Consider the following 9,563-nt stretch of genomic DNA (forward strand, 5'->3'; position numbering starts at 1 on the left):
TTAAAAAAAAGTATTCTTACCCAAAAATTGAAAATGAAACTTTTAATACCATACACACCGGTTGTGCATTTTCACTTCCGTATGGAACATGTTATGGAGTCTAAAATTTGTAAAATGTATTAAAATGATGGCGAGGTAGTTAGGGCACGTGGCTCCTTATGTGAAGGTCACGGGCTCGAAATCTCGTCCCAGCCAAACATGCTTGCCCTTTTCAGCCATTATAATGGGGACACTATAATGTTATACTCAATTTCATTACTCGTTGGTAAAAAAGTAAGTAAAAGCTGGCGATGGGTAGTGATAACTTGCTACCTTCCCTAGCTGTGTTTCATTGCTAAATTCGGGACAGCTAGCGTAGACAATACTGGCGTAGTTTTGCGCGAAATTCCGAACAAACAAACGTATATTTTAGAATATGACCAGTGTGACTGCTGCCCTCTATCGGAAACTTTTGAAGTTCTCTTATTAAGGAAAATTCATTTAGTCTTAGCTTTTGATACCGTATTCTATCTTATTTTATTCCTTGCAATCAAATTGGGAAGAGATTCAGTATAATATAATTCTGGAATTGTTTTTCGTTTTTGCGATATTTACGATTTACTAATTTTTGTTTCCATTCGAAAGTGAATAAATGTCTAATTTACAGTGTAGAGAAAGAAACTTGGTTTCCAAAAATAAAATTTCGATTTTTTAAATCTAGAAACTGAAGATAATTTTAAAGAGGTATAAAATAAAAACATGTTGATGTGACGTGTAAGTTTTCGTGATTTAACTACAATTTTTAAAATGTTATAAAATACTTTATAATTACTCTTTTTTTCATTTATTCCGGCAGATGGCGGGAAACTAGTGATTTAACTACAATTTTTAAAAGGTTATAAAATATTTTATCATTATTTTTCTTTCTGATTTATTCCAGTAGAGGGCGAGAAAAATAGTACCTTGTATGATTACCTAAAATTTAATTATTATTATACACCTAATTTTTTATTAGTGTACCTAAATAATAAAACTTACTAAATACTAAATCATTTCGTCAGGATGCCGTTGTCAGGATACTCCTACTAAGGACTAGTTTTTGTCATGACCGAGGTTCGATCCTGTGTTTTCTTATACAGAAGGGTTGAAGATGTATCAGTACGTATGCATATAATAAAATTAAATTGTTATATACACGTAAATTAGAAATTATAGCAACAAACAGTAATTCATGTTGAAAAAATTAAAGAGTCTACGTGATCTGATGTTTTTATCAAAAATATTACACAAAATACATTAGAGTTTTTATCTAGAAATATCAATAAATAATGTACATTTGAAAGTTTATAATAATTAATTTCATCATCCCCCACGAGTGGCACAGCGGAATGTCTGCTGACTCACATCGCAAGTCTGAGGATTGCGTGTTCAAATCCTCGTCACATTAAACATGCTCGCCTTTTCAGCGGTAGGGGCGTTATAATGTAACGGTCAATCCCACTATTTGTTTGTAAACAGTAGCCCAAGCGTTGGCGGTGATGACTAACTGCCTTCCCTCTGGTCATACACTGCTAAATTAAGGACGGCTAGCGCAGGTAGCCCTCGTGTAGCTTTGCGCGAAATTTAAAACAAATAAAAACATATAAAAAATAGGGTTTCGATACCCGTGGTGGGCGGAGCACAGAGAGCCCATTTGGTACCTCTTTGCTTAAATCTATTCAACAAACAATAAGTTTGAAAAAAAGAAGCTTTAGGTCTTTCGTCGTGGTTATCTTGGTAAAAATATTATTAATTGCGTTTACCCTGCATTTTAAAAATCGTTACAATAAAAAAATGTCGTGGTTCAAACGGTCTAATTTTGTGCTTTAAAAATAAACAATTATAACAATAAAGAAAGAGAAGAAAAAGTTTTATTATCAGCATACCGCGCCATCTTGTGCTAGATTATGTTAAACTTTAGATAAAATTCAAAATTGTTTATGATTAGGTTTCATAACTGATAAAAGTAGTTTAATTTTCTATGTTTTCTATTGTAATTTAGAATGTGGGAGAGAATAAAAATTGAAAAAAAACTTAACTCATTTATCATTTCTATAAATGACATCATCCATAAAATATTCTAAAATGGAATAATCATTGTGTCTTCACCGGTTTAGAAGGTGGACGGAGGATCATGTTTTTCTACTGTTCTCTATTCCCGCATAAAATTATTTTCCTAGTTCAAGCTTCTAATCGCCAGTCCATTTATTGATGTCATCAAGCCAAACAAGGTTCTATCTATATCTGTCTTTTTTCTTTCCATTTAATTGTGTCCTGAGTAAACCTTCCATTTCTTAAATAATAGGCCCATAAGTAATTTTGTATTTCTGTGTAGTAAAATGAAACAGCAAAGGTTAATTTTGAATTTCAATAGCATCTGGTAACTCGTGAAAATTGTTAACGAATATAAAACTAAAGTACAAGTAATGGTAAAATGGTGCAGGATGAATCTATCAAGTTTGGACAACGTGTTGGCCTTTACAACTTGTGGAAAACAAACAAACAAACATTATATATATTACATGTTTAAGTAATTCTCACGAAGAAATAGAGGAACTATGAAAATGAGATATTTGAAACGATTAGTAAAATATATGAACAACACGATGTTTTTAATACTGTCAAAGCAATGAAGTAAGCATGTCACCGTAACCTTCGCAAAAGGGAGTCCGAGGGGCTTGACAGACATAAGGACTGTCAACAAGGACAATAAACATGTGAAGTCCATCTTTTATATCTCTCCAGCGGTACAACGGCATGTCTTCACACTTATAAATCTAGATGCACGTGGTGGGCGGAGCACAGATGGTTCATTGTGTAGTTTCGTGCTTATTTATCAATAAACCATATTTTGTTGTACACTGACTGTGTCGGAGTTCACGTATCTGTTTTTTTTTTCATGCTTGTTTAAAGGAACGTTCTTCATAAGCAATTAATGTTCATAGAATATAATTTTTATATGTTATTATACTTAATTCTAAGACTATAGGAAAAACTGGTTTAGCAGCAACTTTGAATGTACAGATAAATATATTTTATGAAGGTTCAAATTATATTTGTATATATAAATAGTAGTAACGTTGTAAATTACATCAAACGTATTTAGGTGGTTAAATTAGCGCTAAATAACAACGAAAGTTGGTTAAAAATTCAAAATCGCGATGCGTGTATAAAAAATAAAAATACAGATCATGAACTCGGGATGAAAAATTGACAGCCTTACTGTGAAGGTTTGTTTGTTTTGAAATTTCGCGCAAAACTACATGAGGGTTACCTGCGTTAGCTGTTACTAATTTAGTAGTGTAAGCTCTTGGGTTTACTCTTTACCAACGAATAGTGGGATTCATCGTCATATAATACGCTACCACGGCTGAAAGGGTGAGAATGTTTGGAGCGACGGGGATTCGAACCCGCGACCCTCATATTATGAGTCGAACGCCTTAACCCACCTGGCTATGCCGGGCATTTACTGTAAAGGACGCTAGACTCGCAATCGTGGGTTCGAATCTCCGCCCCACCTAACTTGTTCACCTTTTTAACCTTGTGAGCGTTATATGTGGTAGCCACTCCCACTATTCAATGATAAAAGAGTAGCCCAAGAGTTGGCGGTAGGTGGTGATGACTAGCTGCCTTCCCTCTAGTCTTACACTGCAAAATTAGTGAGGGCTAGGGTAGATGGCCCCCGTGCAGCTTTGCGCGATATTCAAAACAAACCAAATCATAACGGAAATTACCCATAGTGACAACACAAAATACATTACTCACGATGGTATAAAATACCTAGATCTGCGTCACCAAAGTTTATGCATAAATATTCAAACATGTAAATAATAGTAGATAGACTCCTACGAAGAACAATAAAACATTTTGATAAAAATTGGAGAAAAAATGAACTATTATGTGAGATCGATAGATTGAATATTCGCGCAAAGCTACTCGAGGGTTATCTGCGCTAGCCGTCCCTAATTTAGTAGTGTAAGACTAGAGGGAAGGCAGCCCGTTATCACCACCCACCGCCAACTCTTGGGCTACTCTTTTACCAACGAATAGTGGGATTGACTGATACATTATAACGCCCCTACGGCTGAAAGAGCGAGGATGTTGGTACGACCGGGATTCGAACCCGCAACCTTCGGATTACGGGTCGAACGCCTCAACACGCTTGGCCATGTCGAGCCGGTATACATTAGATTAATAACTAATAATTAAAGAAATAAAATAAAAACAGGCCACCTATGAACTAAACATCACATTAGTGAGGAACTTGAAAATAAACATTGAAAGGTAATTTACGTAAATATTTTTAGCTGATCCCCTATCATGGAAGTGCGAATAATGGAACTGTAAAGAGAAATGATATCAGTGATGTCGAGAAACCCACTTGTTGAGAAATTTATATGCAAAAAAGAGCTCTTCTATGTAAAATATTTTCTCAACCCAAACGAGCCGTTTTTGCATATAAAAAAAGAGAAATGATATGTTCTTACCACATACATTGGTGAATGATGCATGAACATTGCACTGATAGGGGCCTGAGCAAGTGCGGGTTACTCTGGCTCTCATGTAATATTTATTGACACATTAAACAGTTCAGATAAACAAAGAAAAGGAAGAGGCCAAGTGCACTTGACCCTTCTGGGTATATATTAATACCCAAACGACGAGAGAGAGTGAATCGTCCGCAGTAATAGATACGTGGTGTCCCAAAAAATGTATACGTACTTTGAATGATTATAAATACAATGTTTATTAAGATATATCTAGGTTTTATAATCCAAGTTTAAGAAGACAACTGTAGAATTTTTTGAGTTATCGCAGGTGTTCGAACTGATGACCGTTCTGATCCGGGCACTGCTGATAACGCGGTGAGATTTAACGAATCATTTTATTTGGTACTTGGGCGCATTCTCTTTCAACTGCTTCTCTCAGTTCATTGATGTTTGCAGGTTTTGTGCTACAAACCTTATCTTTGACGTATCCCCATAAAACAAAAGTCCAGAGATGTTAGGTCTGGTGAACGTGGGGGTAATTCACTGCTACCTCTTGGCCCAATCCATCTGTTCGGCAAAGTTTTGTCAAGATAGGCCCTCACATTACGATGGTAGTGGGGAGGTGCTCCATCTTGCTGGAAATAAAACTCCTCATCTCCAAATTGCTCTCGAATGCGTGACACGCTAGATTCTTGCAACAAGTTCAAATAAACGAGACCAGTGTTTGTGTTTTCGAAAAAAAAAATGGTCTAGTTATGCCCAACGCTGATAATCCACACCACACTGTTAACCACTGGTAAGTTTACGTGGTGTTAAACCGTAACAGGCGGGTTCTGATGAGCCCAGTAGGTGCAATTGTGGCGATTAACTGAGCCACTTAACTTGAATGCGGCCTCATCGCTACAGACAATCTTTTTTGGAAGCTGTGCATCCTCTACAGCTTTTGTCAGGTACCACTCACCAAATCCAGTCAGAATCATCTTCATTGAGAGTGTGTACTAATGCTGGAATAAAACTTTTCCAATGAGCGTGCTTCAATATGCGATGGACGCTCGATTTTGGGATTCCTGTTTGCCGAATAGATTTTCTTGGAGATCGGTGGAGACTTTCCCACAGCTCTGCTTCTCGTGTGGAACTGGTGGACGACTGCAGGCTTCCAGAACGCCCTTTATGAACGTCTTGAACAGTTCCATTTGTTTGAAACGTATCTCTAATACGAGTAATGGTGAGTGGATATGTTTGAAACTCCTTTCTAAAACCGTCTTTACACTTCAGCTACGTTCTTACACTTCCAATAACACTTTAAGATAACTTTCCTTTTATCAAAGCTTAGTTTTACTTCTTCCATTACTTCAAATCCGTTGTATCTGTAAAATAAGAAAGTTTGAGTTATAATCATTTAAAGTGTGTATACATGTTTTTGGGACACCCTGTATATATCCAAAACACATGTAATACAAACACACAGTAAATAATAATCTAAGCATAATAAAATTATTTATCAAAAAGCAAACACAACAATTTAAATAAATTATTAAATAAGCCCATAAGAAATAACAATAGGGAGCAGCTGGCATGGCTATTAACACTTTTATTGTTTGTTTTTAAATTTCGCGAAAAACCTACGCGAAAGATATGTGCGCTCGCCGTTCCTGATTTAGCAGCGTAAGACAGGAGGAAAGGCAGCTAGTCGTCACTACCCACCGCCAACTCTTGGGCTACTCTTTTCCAACGAATAGTGGGATTGACCGTCACCATATAACGCCCCCACGGGTGAAAAAGTGAGGATGTTGGTGCAACTAGGATTCGAATCCGCGATCATCAGACTACGAGTCAAACGTCTTAACCACCTGGCTATACCGTAACACAAGAATGAAAACGTGAAAAACAGGATTATTTCTGAATTTAAAATTTTCTCAAAATACTTTCATTAAAATGTTTGTAGGTATGAAATGCTCCTTGTTTTGGGGACCTTACGTATAACTAGTTTGTATAAATTTATCTTTAATTTTAAACGATTTGCTTCACCAATATATAATTCACCACAATTTAACCAATATTCTGAAGAATATGTTATGTTTGTTGAATTGCAGTTTAGCAAATTATTAAGACAAAACCAAAATGTCTTTATTATTTTATTTATTGTTTTTATAGTTTTCATACACCGAAATTATACAAATGTATTTCTTTCTTTCGCAACAGAAAAAAAAATCTTCATGACGGAAACCCCACTTGAAATAAAAATGTATCTCAGAACGGCTGGTATGGGTATTAATACTTTTATTGATAAGGAGAAAACAACGTTCCGAGGTCATCGTCAGGTTAACAAAGATAACTTTGGAAGGAAGAAACGTTGTTTTCTGCTTATCAATAAAAGGGCTTGGCATGGCCAGATGGGTTAAGGCGTTCTGAGGGTCGCGAGTTCGAATCCCACTCGCACCAATACATGCTTGCTTTTTCAGCCGTGGGGGCATTATAATGTGACGGTCAATCCCACTATTCGTTGGAAAAGAGTAGCCCAAGAGTTGGCGGTGGGTGATGATGAGTAGCCGCCTTCCCTCTATTTTTACACTGCTAAATTAGGGACGGCTAGCACAGATAGCCCTCGAGTAGCTTTTTGCGAAATTCAAAAACAAACAAACAAACCCTCTAGTCTCAGATGATTTCTATTGTAAATTCTCTGTATTTTCAAATATTTTTCATTATGCATTTAGTATCATTTTACAATTATATTAAGAACTTTAATGTCTCATAATCTAGTTATAACAAATCCCATACTTAAATTTATCTTTTAAAAAATCATTGTGTACGAGACATATCTATACCACTATTAAATAGTATTTCATAAGTGTAAGTAGTTTTACTATACAAATTATCAAGAAAACCTTTAGATATGGGATTGAAAATGAACTTTCAGCTTCATTTATAATAAGATATTATGAAACTGTATTTATTTCTATCTTTTAACACCTTTAATTATTTGCATATCGACCCATCTCTTTGTACAGTTCATCTGTGTCTTTCTCACATTGCAGGCTAGTCCTCGAAAGAACAAAGCCAACAATAGACAAGAGGTAATACTTTTTTCACATTCCTCGCATCTCTGTTTATTGTTCAAATAACAATACCAGTGGTATTTTACTTACTGACTGATAAAAGAAATATGCAAACAATTCACAACACAAGTATAATAATGTGTTTTATATTTTAAAACTACTAATTAGAACACTATGTTTCTCTTCCCATTTATTCAAATGACATACGAACAATGTGAAATATTATATCGTGGTCAATGTTGCTTCCTTACACCATATTGTTAAACATGAAAGAAAACTGTACTTTTTAAAACAAGTGTTGGTCACAATGAAGAACATTGTAAAATGTCTTCAATATTACATCTTTAACCAATTATAAATATTATACTTCAACCAGTAAGAATTTACACATTTAGTTTATGTAATGTAGATTGTGCTTAATAGTATTTTTCATATATTATAGTAAATAATTCAGAAAGACAAATAAACATAAAATGATATTTAAAATATATTACTTTTATACTTTTATCATATTATTAAAGTTATTTGTAGAAATAAAATAAATAACAAATGTCCACACAATAATTTAACAGCTCATGTTCTAATAATTAATAATCTTATTTACTGAATGTAATTCACATTTCACTAGATGTCAGGGCAGTTTAGGTGTATGATGTCACCCTTATAGTGTTTTCAATAGATAAATAATTTATGTACAACTTGACTTTAATAAAAAAAGTAAATAATAAAACAAATAAAATTATTTTTATCAAACAATGTGAAACTTTAGACAATTAAATGTGTTTGCAAAACAGAAATTGGCCTATAAACTTAGTTAACACCATTGTGTTATTTAGTAGCAAATCATATATTAAGACGTTCTTTTGGCTAAAGTTTGCATTGAGGTCAAACCCAACAGCTATGTGGGTATGCGTGGTACTATACTTAGTAGTTCGTGTGGCTTAGGGTCCGTATAGTGTACTCCCTATTAATTGTATGACCCAGGCATGTGGTCATCAATTGTGTACCCACACAGTGAGTCGGGGAAGAAGGTGGATGGAAATGATCCTTCACTGACCTCTAAATATTCTAAAAGTAGAAAGTAAAACCTGTCTTTTATTTGTTAGACTCAGTTATTAAAGTACGATAAAATTTACTGATGTTGAAATTGGTATTGTAGGATTTTCGTTATCCGCCACTGCAGGGGAACAGTTCAATTTGTTCTTTCTTATTAACTGGGAAGCTCCGGAAAGGGGCTATCTGTGTTTAGCACACATTTAGTATCTAAACTTGTTTTCAGTCCACAGACATACCACCGTGCTACTGGGAAGACTGGTTTCCTCAAGGAACAAGTCTAGTAAGTGGATTTTTCTTCAAAATCATTGTTACGCTAAGAAATATCTTCCGTAAGATGTCAAACTATGCCACAAAAAGCAACAAAAACGCTTGTGAAGTTTTGTTCCAAACAAATGTGATGTCAAAGAGTCATTTTACATGTACTGCATGATAACAGTAGAGTCACAAATTAATTATAAAACACGAAGTACAAGTTCATGACAGGAATAAGAAACTTTCACCATTATACTTAACTAAATGTTTTCAAACGGAACTTACTGGCTCATATCAATTTACTTCAGTTGAAAAGAAAATCTCTATAAGGTCCGGCATAACCAGGTGGGTTAAGGCGTTCGACTTGTAAACCACGGGTTCGAATCCCCGTCGCACCAAATATACTAACCCTTACAGCCGTGTGGGCTAGCTGCCTTCCCTCTATTCTTACACTGCACAATTACGGACGGCTAGCGCAGATAGCCCTCGAATAGCTTTGCGCAAAATTTAGAAACAAACAAAACTTCTACGTCCTTCAATTCACGTTTTGTTGAAACAAATAAGTAGAAGGAAATGAGAACAAAAAGGTTAAAAAACATAAAATCCCATGTATGGTATTATACCCAGACTTACTCCTATGCCACTGGGAGAGTTACTTAACATTAAGAAAATCATTTGTTTTAAAAATTTA

This window comes from Tachypleus tridentatus, chromosome 8 (assembly GCF_004210375.1).
Source record: "Tachypleus tridentatus isolate NWPU-2018 chromosome 8, ASM421037v1, whole genome shotgun sequence".
Classification (NCBI taxonomy): domain Eukaryota; kingdom Metazoa; phylum Arthropoda; class Merostomata; order Xiphosura; family Limulidae; genus Tachypleus; species Tachypleus tridentatus.